Source organism: Saccopteryx leptura, chromosome 5, assembly GCF_036850995.1.
Source record: "Saccopteryx leptura isolate mSacLep1 chromosome 5, mSacLep1_pri_phased_curated, whole genome shotgun sequence".
NCBI lineage: Eukaryota > Metazoa > Chordata > Mammalia > Chiroptera > Emballonuridae > Saccopteryx > Saccopteryx leptura.
In genome coordinates, this window is record NC_089507.1 from 69,526,495 (window position 1) to 69,541,576 (window position 15,082).

General features: G+C 35.5%; 1 non-coding gene and 1 pseudogene across 1 annotated transcript; one reads left to right on the forward strand and one right to left on the reverse strand.

Moving 5' to 3' along the window:
* Nucleotides 1-9,920: 9,920 nt before the first annotated feature.
* On the forward strand, nt 9,921-11,127 carry LOC136406508 (dnaJ homolog subfamily A member 1 pseudogene; annotated as a pseudogene).
* A 1,921-nt stretch (nt 11,128-13,048) lies between these two features.
* TRNAF-GAA (transfer RNA phenylalanine (anticodon GAA)) lies at nt 13,049-13,124 on the reverse strand. Its single transcript has one exon. It is a non-coding gene; the product is annotated as a tRNA-Phe (tRNA).
* Nucleotides 13,125-15,082: the final 1,958 nt, after the last annotated feature.

Genomic DNA, 15,082 nt, shown 5'->3' on the forward strand with positions numbered 1-15,082 from the left:
TACTGTAATATGGCACTTTTCCCAAGCAGTAACTTAAAATAAATATGAGAACCTCAAATCATAGAATCATGGTGTTTTTCAGAAGTACCATTTAAAGTGAAAATGCCTTATGAAAACAAGTATTCTTTATTTGCTTTGCCCTCATAAATCAGGAAGTGGTATTCCAAAGTGATGTAGGAAAACAGTGAAAAGCAGTTTCTTAAGATTACAAAACCCTATATTGCTGTACTCAGAGATCTAACAAGATTACTCCTTAGGGGAAAAACATGAGACTGTCTTATACTAAAAATGCTTTTTTTATGAAAGCACTTTATACAAATAATAATAATAAAAAGATGGTAAAATAAAAGTTTCTCTAAATAATACCAGAAGGAGTAAAATTAATAATTATTCATTGAACACTTCTACTAAAAACCAGGGAGGATTAAAAGAGTTAGATGCTCAAGAAGTAAAGCTGCCTGGGAAACCAAGATAAATACATGTACACTCCATCAGCAAAATGAGTTAAAATAATATGTTGAGACAACATGGATGATAGCACTAATCGATGTGTGACTACTTCTACAAGAGAGGCGAAGACTGATGAGGGTATAGATAGTGAGGGAGAGCTTCCTAGAGTGAAATTTAAGACTTGACACCAATTGCTGTCACCATTCACTGTTGTGGAAAAGGACTAACACAACCTGTCTAAGCTAGATTAAGCATTTGCTAGGAGGAGTTAGTTAAATGGTTACTTAGTATGTTGAGTTCACTAGGAATTTAACTCTTGGCTAGACCTAGGACATAATAAGACAATGAAACGTTTGAAAATTCTAATGACTTCCGTTGTTTACAAATTGGAGAAGAATTATATATTTTAACAGTCTGTGGATGCCACTCTGGCATCCATTTAGGATCCACACAACTCCCTCCCTTTTTAAATATAGTAGTTTTGTATTTAGGATTTGGGGTTAGACACACGTTAAACTATGACACAAGTCTTTCCTGATGGATACCTCAGAACACCCAGTTATAATTATGTAAACACTGAAAAAATGTTACAAAGGAAGTGAGAGGTTTACATATTAAAATGAACACTAGCATTACCAATGGTGCGCAAATATAATTTGCTTCTATTCTAAGAAAATGTTCAAGATTTATTCCAACTCTTTCTGCCAAATTTTGTTCTCACTTTATGCTAGAATTTTTTGAGTGGAAATGTTTTAGAGAAAAATTTGTGATTTATATTACCCAGAAGGATGATTTCCTATTAATAATTGTCCCCTGGTGACATCTGGAAGTTTGACAGGAGTAATGAGGACAATGAGGACAATGGGACTAGTGATTAAGCATTATTATATTAATTTTTAAATTTATTCTCCTTTGATCAAACTTTCAGCAGACTTCCTGAAATTGACAACCACAGCAACCCACTAAAGAGGAAATGACTTAGAAAAATATCTAACCCATTACTACGGAGAATAATTTGCAGTTAAATATAGTATGTAAGTATCTAAAAATTACTCTAAACATCTTTAGAAATATTAACAGCTAGACAAACTATCAACTAATAACTTGTTGGCCTTGGAGTAAACATAGACCCTTTCAACTTTCTTTTTTAATTTAGTTATTTACTTTGGCAACTCAGAGTAAAACCACAGATGAAGAAGACGCATCAATCCTTTGAAAGTTTAAGCAAACACTTCCTGTGTGTATGCCTAATTTGAGTCCACACTGAAAGAATTAACCAGGTATTCTGGGCAACAGGTCTTGTATTCACAAAGCAGATGATGTAGAAGGATGTCAGAAAGATGTCCTTCTAATTGAACACACAGGTATACCATAACTATACCCTTCAATTTAAAATCTAGGAAAATGAATTAAACATAAGCTCAAAGTGAACCAAAGGTGAAACATGAATTAAAAGACTGGGAATTATCTTAGCCTATTGAAAACATACTCTGGTCATATTTTTGTGTGTGTGTTGATTGACTGGAAAGCCAATTGCATGAGGAAAAATGAAGGAAATGAGGTTATTTCCTTGACTAAAAAGACCATAGGAACAGTAGCCATAACTTCAAAAATTTGAAGAGCTAATATGTATTAAGAATAGATATTATTTATTTCTATGTAGAGAAGCCCTTAAAAATGAAAACTGGAAGAAAGATTTCAATTAGAGTGAAAATGATCTCATAAATTAGTAAATTCCTCCCCACCTCTCTCTATAAAGCAAAGAATGATATCTCAGGGAATACCCAAGTGGTGATGAAAAGTTACATTGGAGGTGCTATAAATTTGAAATTCTTAGCAAGAAAAAATTTTATATTCCAAGTTTCATTAAGTCTTGTGAACAAAAATCTAAAACTTTTAACTCAAATGAAGTTGCTGAAACTCATAGAAATTGAGAAAATTTAATACAGAATTATGGGAGAGTAGAAGTCTTAAAGAAATTGATTGCAAATACTTATTACACCAGTTCCTAGATTTGAAATATTTTCAATAAAAAAGGAAGCACTAAATATGAGCATGATTGTATTTACTGGCTGGTTTATTTTTAAAAGTACATTATTGTGTCCTTCTTTTGAAATCTAAAACCATCCTGCTTCTTGAATGAATACAATACATTATTTAGACATAACAGTAAAGGAACCGATAGGCTTCACTCTGGATTAAAAAACAAAACAAAATGCTCATCTTCTGCCAGTTACAAAATATGAAAAATTGTAAGCAGCACTGTTGGTTGCTCTAATCATAAGACCTAGTGCTTCTATTTTTTCCCTTCTCTGCACTACTTAGACTGGTTGCTTTCCTTTGCTAAATATAGCTGGCTTCCTGCTATTTTCACAGCCAACTGGAGAATTTCATTAGGAAGGTGGAAAGCTAACATTGTCACTGTGATGAATAAAGCAGTCAGCTGATATCTCTCCTTGCTCCAGTGGAAAAAATTACAGACTAGAGGTGCTGAGAGACAGAATGGAGCTTTATTAAAATAGCCAATTAGTGCAATAAGCAAAAGGCAAAAGGCAACAGCCTTCTTCTTTCAATGGTTTCCCTTGACAGGAAGGTGTTAGATCAGGTCAGAGTACAAAAGGGGATTGTTAGTTCTTGGTCAAACCTGGCCTCAAGGAAGGTTTCATGCCTGTAGCCTAATAACCTATGATTAGCAACCACTCTTCTCTGACTCTATACATTTAAGTGAGTCTCTTCTTCACTGATCAACCTTGTAGGTTTTCAGTGACATTTTGTTGCCTGCAGAATAAGTCCACACACCCAAACCAGACTTTAAGGCCCAGATATATCTTTCTAACCATACCAGCATTTCTCTCTATATGAACCCTTCATGCTAGCCCAAGTCATTTGCACACCTTTGCCTGAGCACACCTTTACATCTTTGTCATCTTTGTCTGGAATGCCAATCTTCCCTGTCCCATCCATCCTAATGTATCAAAGTTTAGCTCAGATCTCTCCATCTCATCTCTGATCATTCAACAGCTAAAACTTCCTCTGTCCTTATATAGTATTGTGCCCTAACCTAGTGCTCTGAGCTCCTTAAATCTAACATGAACCATTGATTCAAGGAGCTAAAGTAACTAATTGCTACCCATTGTCATTGGTTAATTATGGTCAGGATTAAAAGTGAGCCTCTCCCTCGTGATTTAACAATTGCCAAGCACAAGATCTTGCATGTGAATTAAATGTCCTTACAGAAATATTGAACTCACATAAAATTCTTTTACCTCAACTTATCTAAAGCTATAGATTACTTTATTAGATTTTATTTTTATTTTAAAAATAATACATTCTTATTTTTTAAAATTGGTGAATTGTATATAACTCATAGTAATAGAATTCCATTTCTCACTTGGCTCCAAAAGCTAATTCCACAGACTGTGAACTCTCTATGTTAGCACATGAAAAGTAACTTAATACTTTGTGTAAGGTCAGGTGCTATGGCCATGTAGGTTCACATTGGATTTGGGCAGACAGTAGAGGAACTGTGAAGCCAGAGGATGGTGGGCCATTCTGTTTATTAGAGAGTCTTGTAATAGCGGACAAGCAAGCAGGCAAGGAAAACCATTTTCTTCTCACAGGCAAGATGAGCAAAAATGATGGGGGGGAAGGGCTTCTCTGGCAAACAGTAGCAAAAAATGGCCCCTCTCAATAGCAGCAGGCAATCCACAATTTACTATCTGCCACCCTGAGGGCAAGCACCTGCAGCCTTACATAGACTATACACATGTAGTGCTGCCCCATGCTGATGCACCAATCTGGGAAAGTACAAGCAAGCAAGCATAACACACTTGCTTGCCCAACACTTTGTCAAAATTGCATAGCAATTCATAATATGAATATAAAACTTAATCACTTTTCTGCTAACAAAAATCAAGGGTTATTTCCTCAATTTTTTTAAATTATAAATAGCACTTTAATGAATAATTTATTCACTTACCCTTGGAATTTTTTTTTTTTTTTTGTATTTTTCTGAAGCTGGAAACAGGGGGGGGGAGAGAGTCAGACAGACTCCCGCATGCGCCCGACCGGGATCCACCCGGCACGCCCACCAGGAGCGATGCTCTGCCCACCAGGGGGCGATGCTCTGCCCCTCCGGGGCGTCGCTCTGCCGCGACCAGAGCCACTCTAGCGCCTGGGGCAGAGGCCAAGGAGCCATCCCCAGCGCCCGGGCCATCTTTGCTCCAATGGAGCCTTGGCTGTGGGAGGGGAAGAGAGAGACAGAGAGGAAGGAGGGGATGGGGGTGGAGAAGCAAATGGGCACTTCTCCCATGCGCCCTGGCCGGGAATCGAACCCGGGTCCCCCGTACGCCAGGCCGACGCTCCACCGCTGAGCCAACCGGCCAGGGCCTTGGAAATTATTTATTGGATAGATTTCCTAGAAGTAGAAGTTCTAACTCAAAGGGTTTTCTGCATTTTAAATTTTTGAGAGGATCTTGCAAAATTATACTTTTTAAAAGTGCCAACTAACTCTTCAACCAGTAACCTACAAGTTGTTTTGGTGCTTACTAGTTGAATAGATTAATTCATGAACTTTCTTTATGACTTAAAAATACTAAGCACCACATTATTTAAAAGTAACATAGTAATTACTTTGGTTCTTATATTCTAAGAAACACATGGCATTAATTCTAAACCCATGCAGAAATGTCCAGAAACTTCTTAGTAAAAATTTATTAACATAAATTTGAAGTTGTATTTGAAGGTTTGTTTACCTGAGAATTCCTTTGAGACTAAGAAAAAATGAATAAGTTCTTGATTCTTGTTAGAAGAAAGAGTAGATCGTAAGTCATTCCATTGCTAAAGGGAGATTAAACGTCAATGAAATAAATGCAATACCATTTTAAAACTTTAGTGAATTAGTAGATGTAGACAATAGTCTTCAATCCCTGTTAACACCACAAAAGACAGCCAGATATTACTATGTACCTTTTGGTGAAAGTACACAAAACTCCTTATGAAATAGATTTGATTTTAAAAAATCAAATCTGAATGTGACAAAGGTTTAGAGATCTAACTATCAATTCACAGAAAACTTAGAAACATATTAGACAATACCACAAAGGTAAAATCAACAAAATCAGACAAATGACCCATTTTTTAAATGAACTACATGGAAGAAGAGAAGAGAGAAAGAAAGAGAACAAATAGATTTAAAAAGATTTATGGAGGTGAATAAGCAGTATCTGGATCCTGAGTCAAACAAACTGTAAAAATAAAAGACAATTGTGGAAATTAAATATTGACTGCATAGGTCATGAAATTAATAGGTTATTATTATTTTGGGGTACAATAATGATATTGTAGTTATTTTTATAAAATTCTTATCATTTAGAAATTCATAATGAAATTATTATAAATAAAATGATATGATGCTGAGGTTGAGAGGTACGTGAAAGTTCATTGTACTTCCCTCTGTATTTTCTGTACATATATTTAAATTTTTCCTCAAACATTTAAAAATAAAAAAGGTATGTATTAAGATGTTTTGAATTATTTCTTTTTAACTACTAAGGTCCATTTATATAGTATGGCTTTAGGAAATTTGAAAGCTCCTACATGATGGCTACAAGCTCACTAAATGCCTGGAAGGACTTACTTCCAAACTCTCTCCCTGTGATTTTAGGCAAGAGCAAGAACAGGAGCCAGATGGTATGGAAAACATACTTCTAAGAGGGTTCATAAGCTAAATGAAAGCTATAATTTAAGGGAAGAAACAAACAATCTTCTTTTGCTTTCAAAATGTTTTTGAACTTAGAAAGGGGCACATATAGTGCTCCAACACAAACGTGTAATCTTTGGCCCAGACAAATGGTTGCTTTTGTGGACAATGACAATGTAGAGTTTGTCCTCTCATTCACATGCAATTTCTTTGGTTACACCATCTCACCACATCCTTCCTTAGGGGTCCTCTTTTTCCTCCTCCACTTTATGTATTCCTCACTCCTCTCCAACTTGTACTAAAGGAAAGAAAACACAATATTTTTTTCACACAGTTATGCAAACATATCACTGCAAGAAATTACTTTTTAAATAGATAATGCATTGGATTACTTCTGACCAGTCTTGTTTATTAATCAAGTCTTTACTACAATCAATGTCCAGACCGACTAGTTTATCAGATAGCTGATAATGCCCCACTACTAGGTTACCAGAGCATTCTACTATTTCTTTATTGTTTTTGGAAACCCAAACTAGTGTGTTTGAAACTCTTTAAATGTGCCTTTAATTTCCATTCAGTCATCATATTACTCCCTCAACTTCTTCATTTCATTATGTATATGTAGTTTGTTAAGAAGTCTACAAGTTAAATCCCTGAAAGTGTGTTATAAGTCTGTGAAAACTAAGAAAATATTCCAAAGATCAGAATAAGGTCAGGGAATATAACTAAGAATGGTATGTGCTGGTATAACAATAATCTTTCCACAAAGTAATTTAAGGTCTCTACTTTCTTTCATGCATTTGTGTATATATACTTTTGCCTCTTGAACATAGTGTGAAAATATTACTTCAATCTCAGTGCAAAAATTATAACAATAATAATTTGTTTGGTTATCAGTGTTACTCGATATACCACTACCAGCCTACTCCTCTAAAATAACAAATCTTATCAATTTAGTACCCTGTTTAAGAATCTATTACTTTGGAAAGTTGCAATACATACAAACATGTCAAAAGCCCTTAAAAAATCAGCAATAAAATAAACTGTTTAACACAGCCTTTCCTAAATTTACATGCCCTTTTACTTGTGAGATTTGTTAATATCCTAAGAATACATTTGGGACTTATGAATGTCCATCTCAATCACTTTAGGAATACTTTGTGTTAAGGGAAAACTAAGTGAAAAGGATAACATAGATGAGTAAATTTTTTATGAGACTTTTATTTTAGAAAAGAATACATAGGCTCTTCTCTTTTGGGAAGATGAACTAGTCATACTTTTCTTTACTCTTACCACTAAGTACAATTAAAAACTTTGGGCATTATATATAAAACAAATATAAGAAGACTGAAAAATGGAGAGAATTAGGCAGACTGACTAGGGACTTTGGGACCTGAGAAATAACATGGTGGTAATTTCACTGGGTTCTCTTTTGTCTCACATATACCAGACTTGGAACTGAAGAAACCAGCAACCCAGAAAGGTCAGAAAGAACAAACTAATAGGCCCCAACAAAAGCTCTCTTTTTCTAACCAAAGGATGAAAAAAAAGGGCAGTCTAGAAAACAAAAAACAGTTCGACTCCAACCAAATGCCACAGAAAAACTGATACCTCACTTCTACCCATACCAACAAAGGCTGAGTAAGAAGCTTACATTTCCACCCTTGAGAGGCTGTACAAGGCACAGTAATCTCATGTCCCTACCAGGCTGGTATCAGAGAAGACCAAGTAGAAAGCCAGGGTTCCATCCCATTGACCTTTAAAGAGCCCTACACACACCTTCCTGTGGTGTCAATGGGACTCTGTGGTGAATTTGGACTTCCAACCTCCAACCAGCAAAAATGAGGCACTCCTCCCTCGACCTGCTAGGGTGACACCAAAAAAGCCTAGTGGAGAGTAAAGATGTTCACTATTACTTTGCAGAAATGATGTAGTTTACTCATAGAGCTCCTGGAAACTACATGGGGAGCCAGAATGGTTCAGAAGTAAAGAGGAGCCCCTAACACCTTCAAAGTCATATATCTATATAGCTATACCTATCTATATCTATATCTATATCTATATCTATCTATATATCTATGTTTTCCAGTGGAAGCCATATGGAATCTTTGAATTCTACATCTGCTTGGCAATAGTAGGCAGAAGTTTCTTCTGTTGAAAAAAAAAAAGCTAGGTAATTATTTTTTAAAAAAGAAAACAATTAAAACAGAAAGTTTGAGAAAGATCCAGAGTCTCATAGCATAATATAAAAATGGTCATTTTTTAATTAAAGAAATCACTCATAACAAGAATTAGAAAGATCTCAAACTGAATATAAAAAGATAATTAACAGATATTAACACCATTTTAACAGAGATATTAGAAGAATCTGACAAAGATTTTAAGGCAACCATGGTAAAAATGCTTCAATGAACAATTACCAACATGATTGAAACAAATGAACAAAGAAACCTCAGCAAAGAAAGACAAAAGTACCAAATAAAATTTTAGAACTAAAAAATACAATTACCGAGATAAAATACTCAAGAATAGAATGGAGACGAGAGAGAAAAGTATTGGTGAACTGGAAGATAGAATAATATAAATTACTCATTCTGAACAACAGAGATAAAAATAGAAAAAAAGTAGTCTCAAGAAGAGTGAAACTATACCAAGAGATATAATATCAGTGTCACCATGGTCTCAGAAGGAGAAAGAATGAACTTAAAAAGTATTTAAAGAAATAATAACTGAAAATTTACCAAATTTGACAGAATACATAAACCTACAGATTAAAAAAGATGAGTCCTATACAAAATAAAAAAAATCTATTCCATACCACATCATAAACTCCCAGAAACAAAAGACAAAATCTTGAACATAGACAGAAAGAAAAAAACATCTTTACTTTATATGTGGGAAAAGCAACTATAATGGCAAATGATTTCTAATCAGAAATCACCCAGAAAAAGGGGCCAGAATAAGGTGGCACAATATTTTCAAGTGTTGAAAGAAAATAACTGTTAATACAAATTTTTATATTTAGTGAAAAGAGGAAATCAAAAGACTCTAGGATAAAGGAAAATGAAAGAACTCGTTTCCAGAAGACACACCCTAAAATAATGAATAAAGAAAGTTTTTTAAACAGAAAAAGAACAATAAAAGAAGGAATGCTGGAATATCAGGAACAAGAAAGAATGCAGTAAGAAAAAATATAGGTAAATAAAATAGACTTCTTTTCTCCTCATAATTTCTAAGTAATGTTTGGTGACTGAAGCAAAAATCATACTTTCACTGAAGAAGTCTCCCCAACCTTAAAAAAAATTAACAATAATTCTACAAATCTCTCCCAGAAAACAGAAGAGAAGACATTTCCTAATTCACTGTATGGAGCTAATATTATCCTGGTCCAATATCAGACAAAGAAAGTACCATAAAAGAAAACCATAGACAATAATCCCTCATTATGCAAAAATTCTTTAACAAAATATTAGAAAATAAAATTTAGCAATATGTCAAAAGCAAACACTATGGAAAATTGGGTTTATTTTAGGGATACAAGTCTGGTTCAGTGCTTCAAAATCATCATTTCAATTCACTATATCCATAGTCTAAAGAAAAACAATCATGTGATCAGATCAGTTGATATAGGAAAAACAGTTAAGAAAATTTAATTTTCTTTCATGATAAAAACTCTCAGGGGGGGAGGAGCAGCGGCTCTTGGAGCTGTGCGCAGTAACGCTCTCTTTCCTGCTTCTCATACTGGCCTCGGCCTGCTCTCGGCCTGTCAAAGATGGTCAAAGAAACCACTTACTATGATGTTTTGGGGGTCAAACCCAATGCCACCCAGGAAGAATTGAAAAAAGTTTACAGGAAGCTCGACTTGAAGTACCACCCTGATAATCCAAATGAAGGAGAGAAGTTTAAGCAGATTTCTCAAGCTTATGAAGTGCTCTCTGATGCAAAGAAAAGGGAATTATATGACAAAGGAGGAGAACAAGCAATTAAAGAAGGTGGAGCAGGTGGCGGTTTTGGCTCCCCCATGCACATCTTTGATATGTTTTTCGGAGGAGGAGGAATGATGCAGAGAGAAAGGAGAGGTAAAATGTTGTGCATCAGCTCTCAGTAACCTTAGAAGATTTATATAATGGTGCAACAAGAAAACTAGCTCTACAAAAGAATGTGATTTGTGACAAATGTGAAGACCGAGGTGGTGAGAAAGGAGCAGTAGAGTGCTGTTCCAGTTGCCGAGGTTCTGGGATGCAAATAAGAACTCATCAGATAGGCCCTGGAATGGTTCAGCAAACTCAGTCTGTGTGCATGGAGTGCCAGGGCCATGGGGAACGGATCAGTCCTAAAGACAGATGTAAAAGCTGCAATGGAAGGAAGATAGTTCGAGAGAAGAAGATTCTGGAAGTTCATATTGACAAAGGCATGAAAGATGGCCAGAAGTAACATTCCATGGAGAAGGAGCCCAAGAACCAGGACTGGAGCCAGGAGATATTATCATTGTTTTAGATCAAAAGGACCATGCTGTTTTCACTCAACGAGGGGAAGACCTTTTCATGTGTATGGACATACAGCTGGTTGAAGCACTGTGTAGCTTCCAAAAGCCAATATCAACTCTTGACAACCGAACCATAGTCATCACCTCTCACCCAGGTCACACTGTCAAGCATGGAGATATCAAGTGTGTGCTAAATGAAGGCATGCCAATTTATCATAGACCATATGAAAGGGGTCGCTTAATCATCTAATTTAAGGTAAACTTTCCTGAGAATGGCTTTCTCTCTCCTGATAAACTTTCTTTGCTGGAAAAACTCCTACCTGAAAGGAAGGAAGTAGAAGAGACTGATGAAATGGAGCAGGTAGAACTGGTGGACTTGGATCCAAATCAGGAAAGACGGCATCATTACACTGGAGAAGCATATGAGGATGATGAGCATCATCCTAGGGGTGGTGTCAGTGTCAGACCTCTTAATGGGGCCAGTGAGTAACACTGACTGCTGCCCTTTTATATACTGTAGTGAATGAGTGAAGGACTATAATCATAACATGCTCACTATTTACTATTGTTTTTGTTTTAATATTCAACTATAGTAGTGTTTTAAAAGTTAAATGGAGAATAAACTCAAATATAAAAGCTGTGAAAAAAAACTCTCAGAAAATAGGAATAAAAGAAGAATTTCATTAAGTTGGTAAAGAGCATCTACAAAAAACTTAGAGCCTGACCTGTGGTGGAGCAGTGGATAAAGCGCCGACCTGGAAATGCTGAGGTCGCCGGTTCAAAACCCTGGGCTTGCCTGGTCAAAGCACATATGGGAGTTGATGCTTCCAGCTCCTCCTCACCTTCTCTCTCTCTCTCTCTCTCTCTCTCTCTTAGAGCTTACCTTACCTTTAAGTGGTAAAAGACAAAACACTTTCTCCCTAAGTTAAGGCATAATGCAAGGGTATCTGGTGCCATCACTCTTATTCAACATAGTGCTAGAAATTCTAGTCATGGGAATAAGGCAAGAAAAAGAAAATAAGACAAGAAACAAAAGACATAAAGATCAGAAAAGAAGAAATAAACTGTCATGATTTACATATAACATAACTGTCTATGTAAAAAAACCACTTCTACAAAAATACTTCTAAAATTAATACATTACCTCAGCAAGGTTGAAAAATATAAGATCAACATACAAAAAATTAATTGTATTTCTATATCCTAGCAATGAACACAGTCACTGAAATAAAAAATGCAATGCTGTTTTCAGTTATTCAAAAGGAAGGAATTACTTAAGTATAAATCTAAAAATATATACAGAACTTGTATGTTAAAACTACACAATGCTGACAAAAACAAAAAAGAGGATGTAAATAAATGTAGAGACATACTCTGTTCATAGATCAGAAGACCCAACATAGAAAAGATGTTAAATCTCTCTAAACTGATAAACAGGTATAATGTAATTCCTGTCAAATTTCCAGCAAGTTTTTTTGCAGATATAGATAATATTATACTAAAATTTATATGGTACGACAAATAAACAATAGCTTAGCAATTTTGAAAAAGCATAAAGGCATATCATACTGCTAGCTAATCCTATAACTTCTATACAACTCTGCAACTGAACTCATGGGCATTTATGTTCACACAAAAACCCAAACAAATATGGATTGCAGTCTTATTTATAATAACTAGAAACTGGAAACAATTCAGATATCTTTCAACAGGTGAGTGGTTAACCAAACAATGGCACATCAATACCATGGAATACTACTCAGCAATAAAAAAAAAACTATAGATACATGTAATAGTCTCCAGAGAATTAGGCTGAGTAAAAAAACCAGTCCCAATGGTTTATATACTATATGATTTCATTTATATAACATCTTGAAATGGCAAAATTATAGAAATGGAGAATAGATGTGGTTGTCCGGAGTTAAGAAAAGGGTGTAGTTGGGCAGGTAGGAGATGTGGCTATAAAAGGACAACCTGAGGAATCTTTACATGATAGAAATGTTCTGTATCTTGACTATATCAATGTCAACATTCTAGTTGTGATACTATAATATTGCAAAATGATATCATTGGAGAAAACTGAGTAAAGAGTATAAGGATCTCTCTGTATTATAAATTTTTTTTGTATTTTTTTTCTGAAGTTGAAAATGGGGAGGCAGTCAGACAGACTCCCGCATGCTCCCAACTGGGATCCACCCAGCACACCCACCAGGGGGCAATGCTCTGCTCATCTGGGGCATCACTCTGTTGCAACCAGAGCCATTCTAGCGCCTGAGGCAGAGGCCACAGAGCCATCCTCAGCGCCCGGGCCAACTTTGCTCCAAAGGAGCCTTGGATGCGGGAGGGGAAGAGAGAGACAGAGAGGAAGGAGAGGGGGAGGGGTGGAGAAGCAGATGGATGCTTCTCCTGTGTGCCCTGGCCGGGAATCGAACCTGGGACTCCTGCACTTCAGGCCGATGCTCTACCACTGAGCCAACCAGCCAGGGCTTGTATTATTTCTTACAACTGCCTGTAAGCCTATAATTATCTTAAAATAAAAAATTTAAATTTAAAAAGTCATAAGAATCTGCATTAAAAGATAATTTTGTGCCCTGGCTGGTTGGCTCAGTGGTAGAGCGTCGGCCTGGTGTGCAGAAGTCCTGGGTTCGATTCCCGGCCAGGGCATGCAGGAGAGGCGCCCATCTGCTTCTCTACCCCTCCCCCTCTCCTTCCTCTCTCTCTCTCTCATCCCCTCCCGCAGCGAGGCTCCATTGGAGCAAAGATGGCTCAGGCGCTGGGGATGGCTCCTTGGCCTCTGCTCCAGGCGCTAGAGTGGCTCTGGTCGCGGCAGAGCGACGCCCCGGAGGGGCAGAGCATCGCCCCCTGGTGGGCAGAGCGTCGCCCCCTGGTGGGCGTGCCGGGTGGATCCCGGTCGGGCGCATGCGGGAACCTGTCTGACTGTCTTTCCCCGTTTCCAGCTTCAGAGAAATACAAAAAAAAAAAAAAAAGATAATTTTGTGACTTAGTAATCAAAAGCCTAAATTTATTCTGTTAATATTAAGAAAAAAATTAATTCAAGGAATTTGCATGCCTACCAAATGAAACATAAAATACAGCAACTCATGAGACTTGTTTCTTCCACGTTCTTTGGGAAAGACTTCAAATATAACCACAAACTCTTAATCAAATAAATAATATATTCTATGATATTAATTCCTATTATTGAGCATGTTCAAGACCTTAAATATTAATATCTATCAATATATTGGTAGGGTATTTATTAGAGTAAATACAAGAGGTTGACTAGGTTAGAGTGGACAATTTGGGGTAGAAGTTTAAGATAGAGAATTATGATTATTATATTTGCATTTTTAATATGAGCAAATTAGGCCATTGTAGAATACTACTTTATTACTTAGTATACATTTACTAAAAAGTTGCTATATGCCAGTCATTTTACTATGAAGAAGAGGCAACCCATGAACCATTATATGAAACATTTTTAAAGAATATATTATAAAAATTTTCATGAGGCCTGACATTATACATACATAATTATAATACATGCATACACATATATATGTATATATACACACATAGAGAGAGATAGAGAGTAATGTATTATATAGAAAGAGATGTCTATCAATTGATATAAATAAAACACATATATATACTATTAAATAAAAAATATTTATAAATTAATAAGTATATATACTTAAATAAAAAAAAAACAAGAAGCATGAAGTACTTCTATAAATATATTCTATATACAGGTGTGTGTGTGTGTGTGTGTGTGTGTGTGTGTGTGTGTATTTCTGGAAAAGAAAAAAAATATCCACATCACACCTATATGTATTTTAGTAAACCAAATAATAGGAAGGAAAAAGCATTAAAAACCTGACTATATTAATTAAAGAAAAAAACATTCTGTAGAAGTTTTATTTCACTTCATACTTACAACCACCCTATGAATAATCCTTATGATATTATAATTTTACCTATGAGGAAAGTGAGACTAGAAGAAAGTTAGCCGTTATCAAAACTGAAATTAGATCTCTTTCCCTCTCTAAGCGGAGCTTTCTTCATCACACTAAACCGTGGTTCGCAAACTTTTTGAAGTTGGGGCGCATTTAAAATCTTACAAATAATTGTAGGCACACTATATACAAATTTCTGAGAAATATGTTATAATAATTCAGTCAAATATTAAAGAAAAGAAATATAAAGTCCAAGCATGCTTTTATGGTAATTAAAATAAATATGACAAAATTAAATTTATTCTGACATTAAAAAACATTTTTGTTACATTTTTTGTTATGCTTTTTAGAATTTGTAAAAAAGAGGGGTTAAAAAAATAAAAAAAAACAAAGAAGTTATATTTTTATATATATAGATACATTCTTAGTAAGATTTAGTAAATTCAGCAGGTCCCAGACGACTGTGTTAAGTTTTTTCATTCTTGTGTT